At 46.2% G+C, this 20,666-nt stretch overlaps 1 protein-coding gene across 2 annotated transcripts in view; it reads right to left on the bottom strand.

Annotated features, from left to right (window-relative positions):
* The window catches only part of LOC144094166 (uncharacterized), a 144,452-nt gene that overhangs the window by 7,340 nt on the left and 116,446 nt on the right, over window positions 1–20,666 (bottom strand). The gene's annotated exons all lie outside the window — the stretch shown is intronic.

Genomic DNA, 20,666 nt, shown 5'->3' with positions numbered 1-20,666 from the left:
ATTAACCCCTGTCCACAGGTATACAAAGCCAAGGAGTGTTTGCTTGCCTGCCACTGTTCCTTTTAGCCATAAATGTTCCCTGCATCCCAGTCTAACCCTTTGAAAATTCATACTTTTATGAATGAATGCCCCAATTCCACCTCCCAATTCCCACCATGTGCTCGGCTGCAGCGCCCCTAGCGGGAGGAGCGGGAGTTAGCCTTGGTGGTCGCGGCCGCGCGGCGACCGCGCGAGTTGAGCCCCGTCTCTCCTCAGCTGTCTTGACGTCAGACCACGTGCTCGGCTGCAGTGCCCCTAGCGGGAGGAGCGGGAGTTAGCCTTGGTGGTCGCGGCCGCGCCAGGCTGGGCTATGGTTGAGCTAAGTAGTGTCCATATTATGCTTCGTATAAAACATCGGAGTGGATTTATTCGAGATGAAAAGAGCTGTCTATCTTGCTGTTTTCAATTATCACTCCAGGTATCCTGAGCTGGCCCTGCTGGATTGAGGAACATCGTCAGAGGTGGTCATCTAGCATCCGAAAAGTATGTTCGCAAGGCATGGGATCCCAAAAACGGTGATATCGGACAATGGTCCCCAGTTAATCTCATTTGCTTTCATTGAGTTTGCAAGATTCTACACGTTCAATCATGTTACGACCAGCCCTCGTTACCCGAAGGCTAACGGGGAAGCTGAACGCATAGTAGAGACTCTCTAAAGGCTGCAGAACAAAGCGCAAGAACCCTACATTGCCTTGCTGAACTGTAGAAATTCCCCGGGGCCAACCGGCTATAGTCCAGCGCAACTGTTAATGAGGCGTCGCGCTTACGCTCAAGAGTGCCATGCAAGCCTCGAGTAGTCTGCGCTTCATGAAAAAGGCAAGACGAAAAGTTCCGACCGAAACAAAAGCTGTATTTTGACAAACGTCATGCTGCTAGACCTCTTCCTAGTTTGTCTGCAGGTAACCTGGCGTGGTTGCAGACAGGTGCTTCCGAGGCAAAGTTCTTCGTCCATCTTCGACATCAGGGTCCTACTGGGTCCACTCTGAAGGGGGAGCCATACGCCGAAACAGACGTCATCTGGTGCTGCTCTCTGACAAAGAAACCAACCCCGCACAGGTCGACCAGCGTCAACAAACCAGCCAGCTTACAGAATAAAGCGCCAACGACGTGATGACACGAACGGCTTCTAATTCGCTTGGCAAGACCATCGTGCCGGAGCAGTCATCGAACGACACCCAACGAACGTACCTGAAAATGCAACTTCCAGACCAGTACAAAGAACAACGCGATAGGGGCGCATCGCATCGTACGAACGCCGAAAAGACTCGGTATCAATGACTGAATGCTGAAGTGTATTTTGTATTTCTTTGTGGGCACACACAGTGCTTGTAAAACAGGGTAAGAAGTGGCAGTCATCCTGAGAACCACTGTGCGCGCGGCCGTCCCACTGATACGCACTGAGATATGCGCTATGCCTTCCTTTCCCTCACCCAATTCTCACGTAAGTCATGTGACCGTTATGACTGTATATGCTGCTCGACGGAACATTAAAAGGTCTTATTTCTTGGTCACCATCACGAGCGTCTTACTGGCCTGACACAGAACAAAGTGAAGAACGAAGTACACTGCCTGGTCACTTCACCAAACGTAATTTTTCAACGCAATGCACAGAACAATAGGGAAAAAATGCGCTGAAAAGAAATAAAAAGGCATATATGAGCTTTCGCGCTGACAGCAGATATTGGCGGTAAGCAAAGAAAGGGAAGGTTGAGTTAGTGTCGTAATATTTAGGTTATTCCAGTCAGTTACTGTCCTTGAAAAAAAATAGTTAAAACAACTTTTTCTTACATGGAACAATGTCATATTAGTTGATGCCTCTGCCTTGTGGCATATCCGGAAGAAAATGTAATTACATCGATAATATTACCATTGTAGTGTCTATTTGCAACCTGGTAAATAAATTTTAGTCGGGCAACACGATCACGCTGGATTAGTTGGTAAGTTGGGTCGTTTTATACGTTGTGCGACTGACATGTGGAATAAATTATTGTAGATAACGCTCACCGCTTTTTTCTGCACCCGTTGAAGATTTTTTATGTAAGTTTGCGCAAAAGGGTCGCAGATAATTGCCCCGTAATTGGCTACTAGAGGTAAGGTTTTCTTATATGCAAGTAAACGGACATTGATTATGGACAGTTTTAAGGCTCTTTTGAGAAAAAGAATTTACAGCAGGCGTTAGTAGTTTGCTTATCAATGTGCAGATTTCATTTGAGGTTATTAGTTATCCACAATCCAAGGTATCTGTATTCTGTTACTTCAGAAAGAAAAACATTGTTTGCTGAGTAATTGAAATTAATGTTATTCCTTTTGTGAGTAATACTCATGTAAACAGTTTTCTCAAAATTTACCGACATCTGCCAATCCTCACACCGGCCAACAACCATCTGAAGTGCATTATTCAACAACACTTGATACGAGAGACTTTCTATTTCTGAGTATTGGACACAGTCGTCTGCATATAATCTTATTTTTACAGGAACATCCTTAACAACATCACTGATATAGAGGAGGAGAAGAAGAGGTCCAAGAACCGATCCCTGGGGAACGCCAGAGTCAACGGAAAGATTTTCTGAGCCTTGAGAGTTGAAACTAACGAACTGCTTAGGTGCGGTAAGGTAATCTGATATCCAGTTAATGAGCTGTGGATATTTAAGAGTTTTGTTTAATTTATGCAATAGTTTTTATTGAGATACTTGATCGAAGGCTTTCGGAAATTCAATAAAAAATGCCGTCTGTTTGTATACAGTTGTTTATAGTATTTTCGAAGTCGTGTATTCTTGCAATACAGTAGTGAGCGTAGCCTAGAAAACTTGCGGAAAATGTTCCGAGACAGACCTCTCTCATTGGTAGCTAAATATATTCCTTCGTGGGTGGTATCAGCTAGACGTAGAAACGATAAACATTGGATTAATAAAGAACTGCGTATATCAATAGAAAAGAAGGCAAGGGTATACAAGGTTTTCAAGAAAACACCGAATCATAACTTATATGACAGGCTTAGAAGCGTCACTAAAACCTGATATAGGAATTAAAGATCGCTAGAAGAGCACTCTTGTCATTCCTGCCTGATAAAATACGATCGAACCCCACTGAACTTTGGCGATATGTGAAAATTAACAAAAAGATAGCATTGGCACTCCGCCTTTTTGCCAAGAAGAGGATATGTTAACTGATGATACTGCAAAAGATTATTACTTCAATGTATACTTTCGGTCCGTATTCACAGCTTGCCGTCGTGCACCTGTGCCTAATTTAATTTGATTTAGAGGGGTTTAACGTGCCAAAGCGACACAGGCTATAAGATGCGCCGCAGTGAAGGGCGACGGAAATTTTGACCACCTGATGTTCTTTAACGTGCGCTGGCATCGCAAAGCACACAGGATTCTAGATTTTCGCCTCCAAAGAGATGTGCCTGCCGAGATCAGGATCGAACCCGCGTCTTTCGGGTCAGCATCCGAGCGCCACAACCACTGAGCCACTGCAGCGACTGCACCGGCAGCTGAATTGTACGAAATGTACCTCAAACGGACGAAATCGTGTTAAATGACGCAGAAGTAAAGGCGCGTCTTGTCCAACCTTAATCCTCTCTGCTCATGGTCCAGATGGGATATCGAATCAGATCTTGAGGCGCTGTTCCCATAGTACTGCAGCTAGTGTGGTTGAATTGTTTAGCAAATCATTAAATTCTCGAATTACCTTGCGACAAGAAAATCTCGAATGTTACTCTAGTTTTTAAAAGCGGCAGTCGTGATCAGGAAAGCAATTTTGGTCTGGTTTCGTTGACATCTGGCAATTTTGGTCTGGTTTCGTTGACATCTGTTTGTTGTAAAACACTGGAACGTGTTATTTATCTTTGTCTAAGCAAGCATCTTCAACACAAAGATTTTTTTTTAATTTTGACCCAGTACGGATTTCGCTCGGGGTTATCCTGTACCACTCAAGTTACTGAATTCATTCACGAGGTTGCACACTTCTATAACAATAGTACTCACATAGATGATGTGTTCATAGATTTGCGAAACGGTTTTGCTGTCCCAAGTTATTTAGTATTGTATAAACTATCAGTTATTTGTTATCCCGATTCACTTCAAGACTGGGTCGAGGAATATCTGTATGAACGTCAGCAAAAAAGTGGTTCTGAATGTGGTAGTGTCACGAATGGTTTATATTTTGTCAGGTGTACCGCAAAGATCGGTCCTTAGGCCGTCGCTGCTGTTCCCCACTTATATCATTGATTTAACTAAAGACATTGTTTCGACTATGAGACTGTACGCGGAAGACTGTGTTGTATATCGCCCTGTGTCATGTTCCGTAGATGTGAGCATGCTTCAGTTCGATCTTGCAAAAATTTGCTCTTGGTGTGTCAAATAAAAAATGAATTTGAACATAGTAAAATGCATCACATACTATTCGCGAACAAAAAGAAAAATGTGACTACGTCATACTTATGAAATAAAGTTCCAGCGCGGCGTGTTGATGATGATTCTGATTTTTAATGGCGCAAGGGCGTCTCGGGCGAAAAAGCGCCATGATTCAAGGTATTTTCTTCTTCTCAAGGTGGCGTCAAAGACCCATTTCCCAAGCATTTCACTCTAAAGAAGCTGAGCACCAGGTCAGGGGAAGCTTGTACCCATTGTATCACCGGTGGGTGCCCGGCGGCACTGGGGATCGTACCCCGTACCTCCCGCATGCGAGGTGGGTGCTCAAACCAAGGCCACCGTTGCTCTCGCAGTGCAGCGTGTCACTGATGTCAAATACCTAGAGGTCACATTCACTGCGACATTGAACTGGACATCCGACATCAATCTAACAAATGCTAAAGCTTGTCCCCTTTTACACCTTTTCCAGAGAAACTTCCAGTAGGCATCGAAAGCTTTCAAGGAAAACTTTGTACGTTACAAATATTAGGCCCATCTTAGATTGCGCCTGCCTAACGTGGAACCCGTTCACAAATGTTCTTGAAGACAAGCTAGAGTGCGTTAAAAAAACTGCAAGCTTCGTAGCAGCCGTCTACAACTGCGGCATTAGACGTTCTCAAATCCGAGAAAGTCTTGCGTGTAAGCTCTGTCCACATGCAAAAAGGTGTTCTGATGAAAGTTTTCGCATGATGTTAACAGCGATAACACACTAGCCGATAAAAGCTTATGCATAAATAACCTCATTATCAGTCCAGGAGACGAAACAATACAATAAATTAGGCCATATCACAGTCGCACAAACTTATTGAAGTTTTCAGTCTTTCCAAGAACAATAGCATGATAGAACTCGCTCCAGGTTGAGACGGTGTCTACGCTCGATTTTTGATCTACCATAGCGAGCCTCAGACCAATATGATTTGTGTCATACTCCCAGTGTTCTGCTTTTTGAATTGCGCAACAGCTCTTGTAGTTGGTTGTTAAAGTGTTGTCTCTCGCTTTTAGTTAATAGTTGCTTGTATGTTTGTTTTATAACTTATCCGTTTCTTTTGATCGTGTTCTTTTTACCTGTATGTTTGCAAGTAATCCTCCTACGATAACTTCAAACCGGTGCTGTAGCATTTGTAACAAAATAAATAAAATAATTCTATATACGCCTATTTGCTGCACACAGCGTCAACGGTGCAGTAAGACATTTTGTGCACCATAAAGTTTAGAAAAGAAATTGATGGTGATATTGCGGGCAAAACGTTTCATGCGTGGGACTTGAGAAAGCTCAACAACTAGTGACCGCCGATTGAACGGCGCGCGGACCAGGAAATGCGAGCTGCAGACACAAGCGGCAACACAAGCAGACACAAGCGGCTTAGGTCAGCGCTCAGGCAGCGGCGAAACAGTATGTGGTCTGCCAGGGTCAGCAGGCTCTCGGTCTGAGCGATGGTGAAAGGAGCCATCCTGGTGACTCATGGTGCCGATAGTACAACTGGGTCGTAGTACGGCTTGAGTCGATGGACATGCAGAGTCTCGCGGCCACGTCGGTGGAGATCGGAAGACGGCGTGAGGGGTTCAGTAATGTAGTTGACTGAGGATGTACGCTCAGGGACGTGGTAGGGGCCATCGTATTTTCGAAAGAAGTTTCTTTGAGAGGCTAGGAGCAGCGGAAGGGATCCACAGCCAGACTAGTGAATCGGGTGGAAAAGCCGGGCCAAGCTGGCCTTCGTCATGGCAGGGTTTCTGGCGCCCATGAACACCATGCAAACCGGGCGCACGTCTACACCGGCAGCTCAGTGAACCCAATCACTTCTTCGGGCTCCGTGGTCAGACCCGCAAGGACTACAGAAATCAGAGTTAGGATAGCTCACCAGGCTTCTTCGATGGGCGCAGAACTCATTGGTCTTCATGTCGCCATTGAACACATCAATCAGCAGTGGTCTATTTTCACTGATTCCAAAGCTGCCCTCCAAGGCTTACAAGCTCCTCTCGGCCGTGAAGCCCGTGAAACACTTGTTGCGGAAATCTGATAACTACATGACTGTCATCAATAACGGGCACGATATTTTATACCAGTGGCAACCGAGATGCAGAGGCATAGCAGACAATCACCACGCGGACGAGGTCGCGCGAACTGCGCACCACGACTGCAATATTGTGTCCATCTCCATTTCGTCATCAGACGAGCGGACAGGCTTCGCGCACTTCCGTGGGGCATCGCGCTTCCAGCTTGGATCTCATGCAGGCCAATTTTCCAATGCATGTTTAAAATCCTTGGACCAAGATCTGAAACTCCAGCTTCTATGCAGCCTACCACGAGGTAAGGAAACCTTGCTGTGTCGCCTGTGGCTTGGTGTAGACTTCACCAACCAATACTCTTAATAGGCATGGCTGACAGCCCTGCATGTGCCATCTGAGGGTGTGACAAGAATATAGACCATATTTCTTGTCAATTCTCTGCCTACAGAGCCAAAAGGCAGTCTATCTGCCGTGTGCTGGAGCGTCTAGATCGACACCCGCTGGCGGAAATGAAGATTCTCGGCCACTGGTCGCGGCGATCGTCAGTGGTGAAGGCCACCAAGGCACTGCTCCGCTTCTTGAGAACTTCTGGCCGGCACGATAGGCTGTGACTTACCGAACGCTTGCTGACTTCTCATATTGTCTTCAATCTTCTGCTGCTCTCATTTCTCCTTTATTTCTTTATCTCCTCACCCCTATCCCCCCGTGCAGGGTAGCAAACCGATTATTCTTCTGGATAACCTCCCTGCCTTTCCTCTTCTTCCTTCTCCTGCTTTTGATTGTCTGTGGTGAGCAACCGCGCAATCTAGCGGCAGTCGTCTGCATGCTGGGAAGCTTCAGAAACAGGTGTACACTCAGGTGAGACAGGACAGCATGGGAAAACTGCGCCGATGGGAGCGGATAGATGTCGGCCGCAGAGCAGAAAAAATGGGGAGAAACCGGTCGTTGATGCAGTAGGAGTGTTGAAGGCGCCCGTGATATATTGTAGAACGAGGTCCCAGTTCGTGAGGTTGGCAGCAACATACATAGCCAGCATGTCGCCCAGAGTGCGCTTAAATCGCTCGGTTAGATTGTTGGTTTGCGGATGGTACGTTATACAAGTCCGATGAGTTATATTGCACCCCGCCAGGAAAGCTCTAACGACGTCAGACAAGAAGATGAGTCCTCTGTCACTGAGGAGCACCGTGGCGAAGTATGAAGCGCTGCAAAATTAAGGACGCCAGTTCAGGAGCTGTAGCAACCGGGAGCGCTGCGGTTTCGGCATACCTGGTCAGGTGAGAAATGCAAACAGATACCCAGCAGTTACCAGCAGTGATGTACGGCAGAGGGACGTATAAATCTATTCCAACACGGTCGAAGGGGCGAGGTGGACAGTGCAGTGGTTGCAACTCTCCAGCAGCGGGATAAGGCTTACAGCGTTGGCAGGAGGGGCAGGAGCGGACGTACTTGAGTATGAAGTTGTACATGCCGTGCCAGTAGTAACGAAGACGGATTCGAGTCTACGTCTTCAATTCTACCACGTGGCCGCATTGCGGGTCAGCGTGGAAACAGGTGCGGATTTGGAACCGGAGATGTCGGGGAATGACGAGAGGTCATTTCTGTCCATAAGAGTTATAGTTGCGCCGATAAAGCAGATTATCATGGATTGCGAAATGTGAAGCTTCACAGCGAATGGCGCAGGACGCTGAAGCCGTAGATGTGCCGGGCAAAAGGTCAAGAAGAGAGATAATGCATTGATCTTCACGCTGCTCAGAAGGCATGTTGCAGGTGGTGAGCGAAGGCCCAGCAGATTCTAGGGCGGAGAGGCTGGCAATCTCGGCCGGTAGCGGGGAGCGGGACAGGGCATTAGCGTCCTGATGCTTGTGGCCTGACCGATAGGTGACACGAATTTTATATACTTGTAGGCGGAGACCCCATTCAGCCAGGAAACTGGAGGGATTTTTAGCGAAGAAAGCCAACACAGGGCATGCTGGTCGGTGACCACCTCAAAATGACGGCCATAAAGATAACATCGAAACTTGCCCAGGGCCCAGACAATGACGAAGCACTCTTTTTCCGTCACGGAGTAGATGGATTCGGTTTTCGTGAAGGCGCGGCTGGCATACGCAACCACATATTCCACAAATCCAGACTCGCGTAGGGCGAGTATAGCTCCGAGGCCATTGCCGCTGGCGACCGTGTGTACTTCGGTTGGGGCTTGTGGGTTGAAGTGGCGCAAGATGGGTGGTGCTGTGAGGAGACTGCGCAAGGGGTTGTAGGCGTCGCGGCAGGCAGGCGACCAACTCGAAAAATACGCGTTGCTGTCGAAAAGCTGAGCTAAAAGTGCAGAAGTGGCGGCAACGTTGTGAATAAAGCGTCGAAAATAGGAACACAGGCCTAGGAAGCTGCGAAGTTCCTTAAGGGAAATAGGTAATGGAAACGCAGTCACAGCACGATGTTTGGCGGTGTCAGGACGGACGCCCTCCTTTCACATAACGTGGCCTAAAACTCTCAGTTCACGAGCGGGAAATCGACGTTGAACGGAAGGCTGGCGTCAATAAGGAAGCTTAAGACGTGCTTCAGCCGGGACAGATGAGTCGCAACGTCGGGCGAAAAGATCATGACGTCTTCGAGGTAACAGAGGCACGCTTCCACTTCAGGCCGCGCAGAATGGTTTCCATCAAGCGCTCGAAAGTAGCCGAAGCATTCGAGAGACCGAAACGCATGACGCTAAATTCAGAGGCCATCAGGGGTCACAAATGCGACTTTAGGGTGATTTTAGGCTGCCATGGGGCCCTTCCCGTACCCAGAGCATAAATCGAGCGGAAATAAAAATTCTGCTTTTTGAAGGCAGTCCACACACAGGAAAGGGGGTAAACATCCTTCCGCGTGATCTTCACACGGCGGTAATCAACGCAGAAACGAATACAGGCATCTTTCTTCTTCAGGAGTGCTACGGGTGAGCTCCAGGGATTGTGTGAGGGAAGCACCGGCGGGCTGAGGGCACCTACGTCAAGGGACGGCGAATCGTCATTCTCATTGGGAGAGAGAATGAAATCTATGATGTGGACAAAACCGAGGCACTCACCGCGACGCATAGCGGAAGCATATGTAAAGAGGCTCGTCAGGAACAACGCGTTAAAGCCTGCTGACAGATTGAGTACGGCGTAAGGTATTTATTTATTTATTCAAATACCCTCAGGTCCCGAAGCCATTAAACAGGGGAGTGGGAAGGACATACATTGGGTCCGATACAGTGCTGCAGAAAAGCAAAATAGAAGAAACGAAGATAGAAGCCATTCTCAACACTATGTCATCACTTGGCATGCCCTTGCAGATACGTCGAGCAATTCATGCTTTTCTCTCACAAAGGACATTTACTATCCGTGTTAATGGTAAACGTACAGGCCGCTTCATTTCTAATCGCGGAGTACCGCAGGACTCAGTTTTAGCCCCAGTTCTATTTAACATCGCATTCATTCCTCTGATACACAGTCTTTCCACCCTTCCTAATGTTCAAGTTCTGGCATATGCAGACGATATCGCTCGCTGGTCCACAAATCGCTCAGCTCAGGTGCAGCAAGACTCTTTGCAAAATGCCCTCAATCTTCTACACAACTTTCTTGCCAGCACTGGCCCCTCCCTCAACCTCTCCAAATCCTGTTACGTTCATGTAGGCAATAAAGCTGGTCGCCGAATTTTCAAAGCCACTCCGTTCGTGCTCACTATTGACAACGCACCTCTTCCTGAAGTGGAACATGCCAATGTATTGGGCCTGCATGTTCATTCTTCAGGCAAAGGCACGGCTTGGTTATCAGCTATGCGCAAGAGTGCTATAAACACACTTGGCCTCATCCGCAGAATAGCCAATCGCTCTGGAGATGCCCGCTCCGGTACAGCTCGTCAACTTGTTCGTGCTGTCTTTCAACCTCGGCTTCTATACCAGGCTCAGTTTCACCAACTTACGAAACGACAGTGGTCTACACTCGAAGCACTCAACCACGAAGCCATGCGAGCCATTACTGGCCTACCCGGAGCAACTCCTATTTGTCTGCTGCAGGAGTATGCGCAGCTCAACACACTGGAAGATTTAATTACCCAGCGACAAACCAACAGAGCACGGAAAGTTTCTCTTCGTCCAATGTTCGAGCCTCAACCACCTCCATGGGACTACTGTCACGTTACATCAAACAAGCCAGCTTGTTATAAGAAGTCGGAGTTCTCTCCGCCAGTACCATCAAGTTTTTCTACCCAACATGATGACTGCATCCTGTACACAGATGTCGCCATAACCTTAACTGGGGGATCAACTGTTTTTATAAGCCCGACACACCCTCAACTCTACAGCCGCCAGACCTACTGTACTGAAAATTCATCGCCTCTTCCTTTGGAGCTCCAAGCGATCTTAAATGCCATAGCAGCTTTACCTGACGACCCTCCTTATAAGCAGGTACACCTATTCACTCATTCCCAAGAAGCTCTCAAGCACCTAAAGAAAGTGCGCGGTACCCTTCGGGTTTCCCAGGACATACATGCTGCTTGCAAATCTTACCCGGTCCCTATACTCATACACTGGCTTCAAGCACGCACAGATGTCGATAGCATCGCATCTGACATGTCATGTCGTCTAGCGGACGTACCGCAAACACCTCCTGCCTCTTTGCCACCAGACCCACTTCTGACACATTTAACATCTTCAGCCTCCCTCAGGTGGCGTACACGTGCTCTTATTCCCCCGTGTACCCACCCTCTTCCTCCCAACTTATCACGGATGGAGGAGGTCTCTCTGACGCGGCTGCGTGTTGGAGTGGCCTTTACGCCTGCAGTTCGCCACCAGAGGCAAAGTGAGAAGATTCATGCGCCAGAAAAATGCCCTCACTGCCACACACTCGCTTCTGACACCACTGTTCACCACCTATTGTGGACTTGCCCAGGAACTTCGCTGGTGCGCGCTCGCGTTTTGCAAGAGGCAGGCCTGTCCTCAAACAATGACTCCAATTTCAACTTGTGGATAACGAAAAACATTTATGCCCGAGGATTATGTGACTTTTTGCATCTTACTAGACTCCATGCCTTTTTGTAACGTATTAACGTAATAACGTACATTAATGGCAGCACCTTTTATGCCGTGCGGTACATTTAGCGTCCTAAATAAATAAATAAATAAGAAACAAAAACGCGGCAAAAAATGAACAAAACATAACACAAAGTAAGGCAAGAGAAGACAAAGGGGAAAAAACAGCAATTCCCAAAAAAAAGAGAACATTTCCGGCAGACAGCAAAAAGTCAACAAAAACGAACGCAAAATAAAACTGACTAAAATCTACAAATAAAGATTACATAGGGCAGTCTTAAAAGAACTTGGATTAGAAATATCGACAAAGTGCCTGGGAAGGTGGTTCCAACTGTCAGAAGTTTCGGGGACAAAAAAAGAAAAAGCGTGTTTAGTATGGCATGACGGAACACCTACTTTGCGAAGATGATCATTGCGGCCTGAAACATATGTAGGGGTAGTTAGTAGCCGGCTCTTAAGGACGGGATTGTAGTAATAGATCTTATGAAATAGGCATAAACGCGAAATTTTTCTGCTGAGTGAAAGGGGTGGCAATAATAAAGTAGTTTTCATAGCAGTAACATTGGAGATACGGTGATAATTGGAAAGTGTGAAACGTGACGCACGGTTTTGAACCGATTCGATTTCAGTAGCTAATGATGACAGGTCAGGGTCCCAGATAGATGCTGCATATTCCAATTTAGGCCGAACAAGTTTTTTATAAAGGAGCAATTTTATTGAAGTAGAAGAAAGGGAGAAGTTTCTGCGCAGGTACCCCAACATGTGGTTAGCATTGTTAGTAATAAATTCCACGTGCAGATTCCAAAGAAAGATTAGAAGTTATGTGCACACCAAGGTACTTATACGAAGACACTGTTTCAAGAGGGATATTATTAAGGTCGTAAGTGGCCATTCGAGTGTTACGTGGAGAAACACGCAAATGTTTACACTTTTTAATGTTAAGTTCCATGTGCCATAAATTGCACCATTCTGAAACTTGGTTAATATCAGATTGAAGGACAGAAGTGTCAGAGTCACTGTTAATTTCACGGTAAATAACGCAATCGTCGGCAAAAAGACATACGGAAGAAATAATGTTGTTAGGCAAGTCATTAATATAAATGAGAAAAAGTAGGGGCCCTAGGTCAGAACCCTGGGGAACACCTGAGCCCAATGGGCAGGTACTTGAGGAACATAAAGATGGGCGAGGGTCTAAAAATATGTTGCTGTCGCGAACAAGGTCAGAAGTAATGGGCATAAGAACAGAAGAACAGGCAGGCAGTTCAGTGTCTATGGCAACGACGGCTTTGGCAGAAGCAGCAGAAGGGGCATCGGGCGACGGGGAACCGCCGAGCGCAAAGAACTCGAGTTTAGCACGAGCGCAATCGATGACTTCGTTATGGCGTGACAGGAAGTCCCAAACCAAGATGATTTCATGAGAACAGGTTGGCAAGGTGATGAATTCAATTACCTAGAGGCCCTCCTGATTAACGACGCGAGCTGTGCACGTTGCTAACGGCGCAATAGCCTGCGCGCTTCCGGTGAGCAGCGATAATCGAGGAAGTGTGGTCGTCACTTTTCGCAAGGAGCGGAAAAAGGGGGCGGCCAAGGCAGAAACAGCAGCACCGTCGTCGACAAGCGCCAGAACAAAAGCACCTTCTACGTAAACTGCGATCAGATTTGTGGGAGATAAATTAGACCTCAGAAATTTCGCTGCTGGCGCTGTTATGGCCTCAGGAACTGCTCCCGCTAGCTATCCTCTTGCGAAAGATCCGGGCGCCGACGCGGACGACGAGAAGATGAGCGCCGGGTAAAGTCGTGCGACCAAGTGGCGGCTCGGCTAGCGGTGAGTATCCACTTGGAGGAGGCCATAAACCGGCAACATGGGAGATTGGCCCAAGACGACGGCAAAGCCGGGCCCCGTGACCAGGCAACATCTTTTCCTTCTATTCTTATTTTATTACTGAAGAGCGAATAATATTAAAATTAATCAGCTGGGTGCCGTTCTGCCCGTTGTTGGTCGCTTCTCTTTGTTCTTGATATTTCGAAGTCGTCGCAGCACGTTCGGAAGTCACGCCATTGACGGAAGGCCTTGCGGCTACTTGACATCTAGCCGAATTTACGAGCTAAGGTTGTTTGCTAGCGCCATTTTCTCTTGGGACCTGCTGATGCTGCTTTAATTGCGGCTCACAAATTTCAGTGAACGCTGGCACGGGAAATGGTAGAGAAAAGTGTGTGTTGGGATATGTCTGAAGGTTGTTAGAAGCTTGTCACAATTGGCCAAAAGGAGTTAAAATATAAATAACAAAGTTTAGTAGTAAAACACCACGAGGCAGTTGATCGCAGTCACAAGGTATGCTCAGTTGCGTCGAGGAGTTTCGGCTCTTTCTTGGACAAAAGGAGAGACGGTGTGCTTACGCAGGGATTCCTGGCGTGGCGAATATCGAGGCTTTCGATTATCTCTGTGTATGTGGGATCTTATGCTTTTTCGATAATCATACATTTTCCGAATAGTGGAGCGCAAGCCTTCCAAAGGCATTTCTTACAGTGCTTGGCGTGATTCGCTGAGATTGTAATGTTATTAACGGCGTTTGAGTGTTCTTGAAGCCTTATATTTATTCACCATCCAGTTTGATAAATGCATATTTTGCTGCCGGACCAGGTCACTGAATAGGCGGAAATACCTAGAAGAATAAAAATAAGATGGTGCGCATATGGCAGGTTCTCTAAGATCATGAATAGCAGATTACCAATATCCCTGAAGAGAAAAGTGTACAACAGCTGTATCTTAATGGTACTCACCTACGGGACAGAAACGTGGTGGCTAACGAAAATGGTTCAGCTTAAGTTAAGGACAGGGCAGTCAGCCACTGAAAGGAAAATGATAGGCGTAACGTTAAGAGACCGGAAGCGGGCAGAGTGGGTGCGGGAACAAACGCGTGTTAATGACACACTCGTCGAAATCAAGAGGAAGAAATGGGCTTGCACAGGGCATGCAATCCGACGGCAAGTTAACCGCTAATCCTTAATTGTAACGGACGGGATTCCAATAGAAGGCAAGCGCAGCAGAAGGCGGCAGAAGGTTAGGTGGGGGGATGAGATTAGGAACTTTGCAGGCATTGGGTGGGCGCAGCTGACAAAGGGCAGGGATAATTGGAGAGACATAGGAGAGGTCCTTGTCTTGAAGTTAGTGCAGGCAGGCTCATGGTGATGATGATGTGGCACAAGAGACATGTGAAGTTTGTTCACCATGCGCAATTACCTATCCCGTAAACCCGCTGTTGAGAGAGGTGAGCTATGGAAAAGAAAAACAATATTTTCTATCGCTACCTCAAAGGCCCATGAGGGGTGCGCGAACACGTCATTTACTTAGTTAAGTGATGGATGACTTGAGGGACTCAGGACAGGTATGGGTAACGGCTTCGGCGGACAGCATAATGACCAAGAGGCGAATGATGGAACTTTTGGTAAAGGCATAAGTCCACATCTGCGCGTTGTGTGCGCGTCTTTATGTTAGTTCTCCTCCCGTCCCGTCTTCTTCGCGCAGTTTTATATTTGATGATACTATGAGCCAACCAGCCCTACATCACGTCATACTTTTCTTTTCATTTCTGCAGCGCTTCTATGATGTGAGTAACCGAAATATGCAAATCTTACCGCGCGGCATTTTACGGAGTCAAGGGCTCTGGCTGTTGATGGTGGGCTTTTATGGCGCAAGAGCAGCTTTGGGCAAAGAGCACCGTTGGGCAAGGTACTTTTCATTGGACAGGGTGGGGTCAAAGCCCCATTTCTCAAGCGTTTCACCCTAAAGAATCCGAGCACCAGGCCGGGCGAAGCTTGTGCCCCTTTAACCACCGGTGGGTACCCGGCGGCACCGGGGATCGATCTCCGCACCTCCCGCGTACGAGACGGATGCTCAAACCACTAGGCCACCGCTGCGGTCGTGGCAATGGCGGGCTTTGGCGATGTTAGTTTGCTGGGGGCCCCAGATAAAGCATGAATACTTTAATTGAGGGCGTACTGGAGTTAAATAGGCGGACAGCGTTACAAAAGCAGGAGCCAGTCGCAGCTTACTTTTTAGATATCCAAGAACTCGGTTAGATGCATTGGTTACCGTCATAACGTAAATGGTCCAAGAAAGATCATGTGTTACGCTGATTCCAAGATTTGTATATGCAGAGGCGTGTGATCATGCTGCTCCGATATGCTATAGTTTGATGTAGGGTATAACTGACGACGATGAAGTATAATGTGAGTTGTTTTATTGATGTTTAAATTTGCCTAGTTAGCGCACCAATCTTGTACAAGTATTATGTAGCTCTGCAGATGGCAAGAGTCTCTTTTCTTAGTGATACTCCGGTAAATGGCGCAGTCGTCTGCGAACAAACGAATGGTTGAAGATAGATTTTTGGGAGATTGTTAATGTAGACTGAAAACGACAGTGGCCTTAAAATAGTACTTTGCGCTACGCCTGAATTGACAGGGTTATTGGGAAACGCATGGTTATTAGCCGTGCAAACTTTTCGTGGTTAGTCGAAAAATTTCGCATCCAGTCAAATACTGTAAGGTTTAAGTTTAGGCGCGAAAGTAGGAGTAAGAACTGTCGATACTGCAACTTTGTTGAAAGCTTTTCCAAAGTCCAGCAGGAATGGCTCCACGGGTACATTACTATTCATACTAGGACTGATTGCATGTATACAATGTTTATTATTTAATTGTGGTTTTATTGCTATACCACAACCCCATAGGGTTTTATTTGCCTACCAAATTCGGTACACAACTGTCTCCGCATGGGTGCCCCTTGTTGTCGGAGTATATATAGCGAAACGAATCTATACTACATAGCGTTCCCGGCCCACCTTAACCCTCCAAACGAAGCAAATTTCGTTTAGAACGCATCTTGAGGGGGTGTAACTCGACAATGGGTAGACGAGCATCGTATTTTCTCTGATAGATGGCGCTAGGGGTCGATCGCTCCTTCAGGCAGCCTGCGTGCACGCGTAGCCGAGCATGGTGGCAATCCACCCAGTTACAAACGGGACGTTCTTACGTTGCATCCTTCCATCCCTAACGAGCCGTCTCCCTCGGGAGCTCCTCTCAGATGCGGTCGTTTCGCCGATACGTTCACTACCACAGTGTGTTTGAAGGACATCGATGTACGCCCCTTTAATATCATTCATATCAATTCTAGTAAACCAAACAGCTAACGCTCGTTAGTTCAACCTCTTCTAGACGGTGCCGACCTTTTTTCAGGAATCAGTGTAGAAAATTGTGCAAAAGGTTAGCAAACTGGAAAAATGTCATATTATTTGAGTAAATTACTTGCTCCATTGTTTAGATGGAAGGCTAGTGAAATAAAAGGGACAATAATTTTTACTTGACGGCGGAGTTGCTTTTCGTGGACTGGGATGATTCCCCTAATCCCTTTCCAGTCGTGAGGCACAATATCCTGCTTAATACATTGCTCGAAAATGTGGGAAAGACGAATAGCTGCAACGTTTTTAGTATTCTTGACAGCTTTTGACTTGATTCCATTGACGCCAGCTGATAACGTTAGAATCAGGGAATGCATTAACGCTAAGTTGCGCACTTATGACTGGCATGAGTGGATAAGCTAAATGAAGACAGGCAACACGCCTCCATGTTCGCTATTAATATTGCATGAAAATCCGTAAATCATTGTTTTAGCCACAGCGTTGTGTGGAACGGGTGAATCATGTTCGACGTACAGCCATATTGGCGAGATCAATTAGGGTTTATGTCGTTCCAAATTTTTCTGCTGTTATAAAAAATAGCTGGTGATCTGGATTAAAAAATGATTTCGTAGCTTTGTTTGGTGAGAAAAGAAGTTCTTTTTGGCAGCATAGCACTTTTTATAAGCGCGGACGTCATTATAGTGCTTTGCCGATCGAAAGAACGTTTTCTTTTTGTTAACAGCCTTTTTATTCACCGAGTGCCTTTTTATGTTCGGTTGAACCATGGTGATGCTGACCACGTGGTGGCAATTTTATTGGGAATGCACGTGCGGATGAGTTTGCGCATTTCGTTTTTTATTGGACAGGGAGCAGTTCCTTTCACAGAGTGATGTGAGAAGTTTCAAAAAAATTATAGTCAGCTTTGTCGGAAAGTGTTAACGTTTTCATTGATTTTTGACAGTGTGATGAGTGACTGTGACATGAGCCGTTGATTATTGATTGATCACTGAGGCGTGGTAGGCGCTAAAGTGATTAAATTTTGCCAATATGAGTCGTAAGCACGAAGTCGAGAATGTTATCTTGCCTTGTTGGGACGGTGATGAATTGAGATAGGCCCAACCTGAGGCGCGCGCTAAGGCAATCACTCTCGATTGTTTGTTTACTGACTAATGCAGTTAGGTCATTCTATAACATCAAAGTTGAGGTGGCCGCATATAAGAAAAGGTGTGCACGGACATGATGTGCTTTTGAACTGAATCGCATATCAAAGTGCATTATAAACGAGGCGTCAGAGTCCGGAGGCTTGTGACAGGTGCTTATTGGTGTCTTCGGCTGGTCGCTTTGAGGCTCCAAACCAGAGCAACCCAGGAGCAAACCAATCTGCGGGCGGGTCGTGATCCGAGCCGGAGGCATGGCGCCCCAGCCGAACACAAGGGTGCATTTCGGAGCAGCCGGAAGCGCTCGACAGCAGCGCCAACATTTCGCGGTTTCGCCGCTCAGCAACAAACAACATGGCGTCTGTTTACGGTGGCGGGGATTCGAGTTCGTCTACGGCAGAACAGCTACTGTACGCAATGCTGGACGGTAAGTTTACAGCGACTGCAATGCATTCATTTTAAACTCAGCACCAGTTGCTTTGATGTAAACGTGCAAACACGAGTGCTGGCACCAAATTTCTTATGTGTAGCAACAACTCGCTGTGGCGTTGGCGCCTAAATGGTGGGCTATTTTCAAGAAAGAAGATGTTATGCGCAAGCGACATACGGAAGGTTAATTTGCATCTCAAACCCCAGTCGCATATGTTTGCGCTTGGATGAATCATTTTCGCTCTCTTCCTACTTTGCCGCTGTTCGCCTGCGCTTCCACTTGCGTGCTCCGTAGCACGTTATATGCAGGCGCGTTTCGTCAAGCCCTCTGCTTTTCATTTTTTGTTGATTCTCCTCAATGACGTGGCAAATTAGGGCCTTCACAACAAACTGATAGATGATAGATACAGTGGTCAGCGTTAAACATAAATTACGAAATAATACTTATCTAGCGGTTACAGTGACAAGAGCGCTGCGTGGGAAAGCTAATGACCCTGCTTGCATTTCCTCGCCAGCATCTAATTTTCGTTTGTTTTCGCTTTATTTTTCCTTAACTGCTCACCCAGTTTTTTTACGCGTATGAAAATATATTTGCAAATAAAAAAATCGTGCTATTGCCTTAAAAAGTGGCCACTTTGTATCCTTCACATCGATGAAAAAAATGTATCAGGTTTGTTTTCTTCAGCTGTATTGATATCAACTTATAGGCATATTTATAGGTCGGGACCAATTAATGCTGCTCTTCCGCACACACTGATGTTGGTAAAGATAGAACACGGTGTGGGTGAGGGTCGCATTGAACGATCATATGATGACTCTCCTGCCTTTATGTCCTCTCAGGTAGCCAGCCAAGCACATCTGATGAGCCTCAGTACTCAAGCCCAGAGCAGCATGGACAGTCAAGTAGCATGGATGCTCCACTAAATGGTATGCTGAAGCGTCTGCATGGTCTAGCCTGTTTTCACGGACTTCATTTGCTAATATTGAGATGGTGGACTATTTCAAATGCAGCACTAGTGCGCCCTTCCCCACATTTTCTTCGTCTATTTGTGTTATCTATCCTATTAGGCATCTACTTCCACTACAGGTTAGAACACAGTTATACTTTGCCCTTGTTCATTCCCATCTTGTATACTGCAACCTGGTGTGGGGACCTTGCAACAAAACTGATTCGTATAAATTGCTTTCTCTTCAGAAAAGAGCTCTATGCTCATTATGTTCAAGCCCAGTTGTCGAAAATAATCTTTTCGAAACATTTCATGTTCGCACTTTCTTTCATTCCTACAATTTGAGTTTGGCTGTTCACATTTTTTATAAAGTAAAGCATAATTTCAGGTTTTTCCAAAATGCTTATAATTAAAGAAATGTTACGTATGGTTTACGTGCGGTCGCCTTATCCACTGAAAGACCTAGAACAAACTATGGAAAGCAAACTATAGATAACCAAATTGTAACATTGTGTAATGCTTATCAGTCTCTAATAAAAATCACCGTAGGAGGTCATAGTGTATCTGGTTTTAAGAAAAAACTGAAGATTCTTTTTCCTGTATAAATTCAGCTAACTTTGTATATTTTGTCTTTTGCGTTGCTTCCTTTACTGCCGAGTGTGCATATCGTGTTTTCTGCCAATTGCTGTTTATTATCTTTGCATCGTTTTTTCAGTGTTTGCTATTTCTATCGTATAACTTTTGTTGCTTGTTTTGAAAGTGTTTTTTTTTTTCATGCGGCCACTGTTCGATGTATTATTCGGGGTGTAGGCCTCGTCAGGAGGTTTGCCTCGTCTTCCTCCTTTTGCCTCACCTCGAGGGCATATTGTATTATATGCCAAATAAAAATACTACTACTACTAATTTAATATTTTCCATGGCCATTTTACAGCAGTGGGGCTTTGTGCGCTTAAAAAATTGTGCATTGCGGGGAGTAATGTGAGCTGCTGTGCATGAAATCGATTTTATTGTACTGCAGTAGCATTAAGCATGCACTGCAGTAGCTGGCATTAGGTAGCTGTTCAATTTCTGCGGCACTGTTTTGCCAAGGCCCGCAAGTACACCCAAATGTATTAATATTCTCTTTGTTTTCCACACAGCGCCCTGGACCTCTGGGGAAACGAAGTACCTCCTTGACAAATATGCGCTGTATACGCCGAAAGTGGGTCCACTGATGAGGTTCCGGACAAAGCGCGCCATGTACGAGCAGATTGCTCGTGAGATAGAGGAGGTCCTTGGAACCAAGCGCACTGCAATACAGTGTGAAACTCGATTTAAAACTGTAGCTAAAAGAAAGAAGAGCGAAGAGAAGGTCAACAAAACGTCGGGACAAGCTCCCTGTCGGTCAACTTTTGAAGAGGAATTTTCCGCTATAAGGGCCATTGATGATAGCTTGGAGCCCG

This window comes from Amblyomma americanum, chromosome 6, assembly GCF_052857255.1.
Source record: "Amblyomma americanum isolate KBUSLIRL-KWMA chromosome 6, ASM5285725v1, whole genome shotgun sequence".
NCBI lineage: Eukaryota > Metazoa > Arthropoda > Arachnida > Ixodida > Ixodidae > Amblyomma > Amblyomma americanum.
Note: the sequence above shows the minus strand (reverse complement) of the source record. Positions and strands in the feature narration are given on the sequence as shown.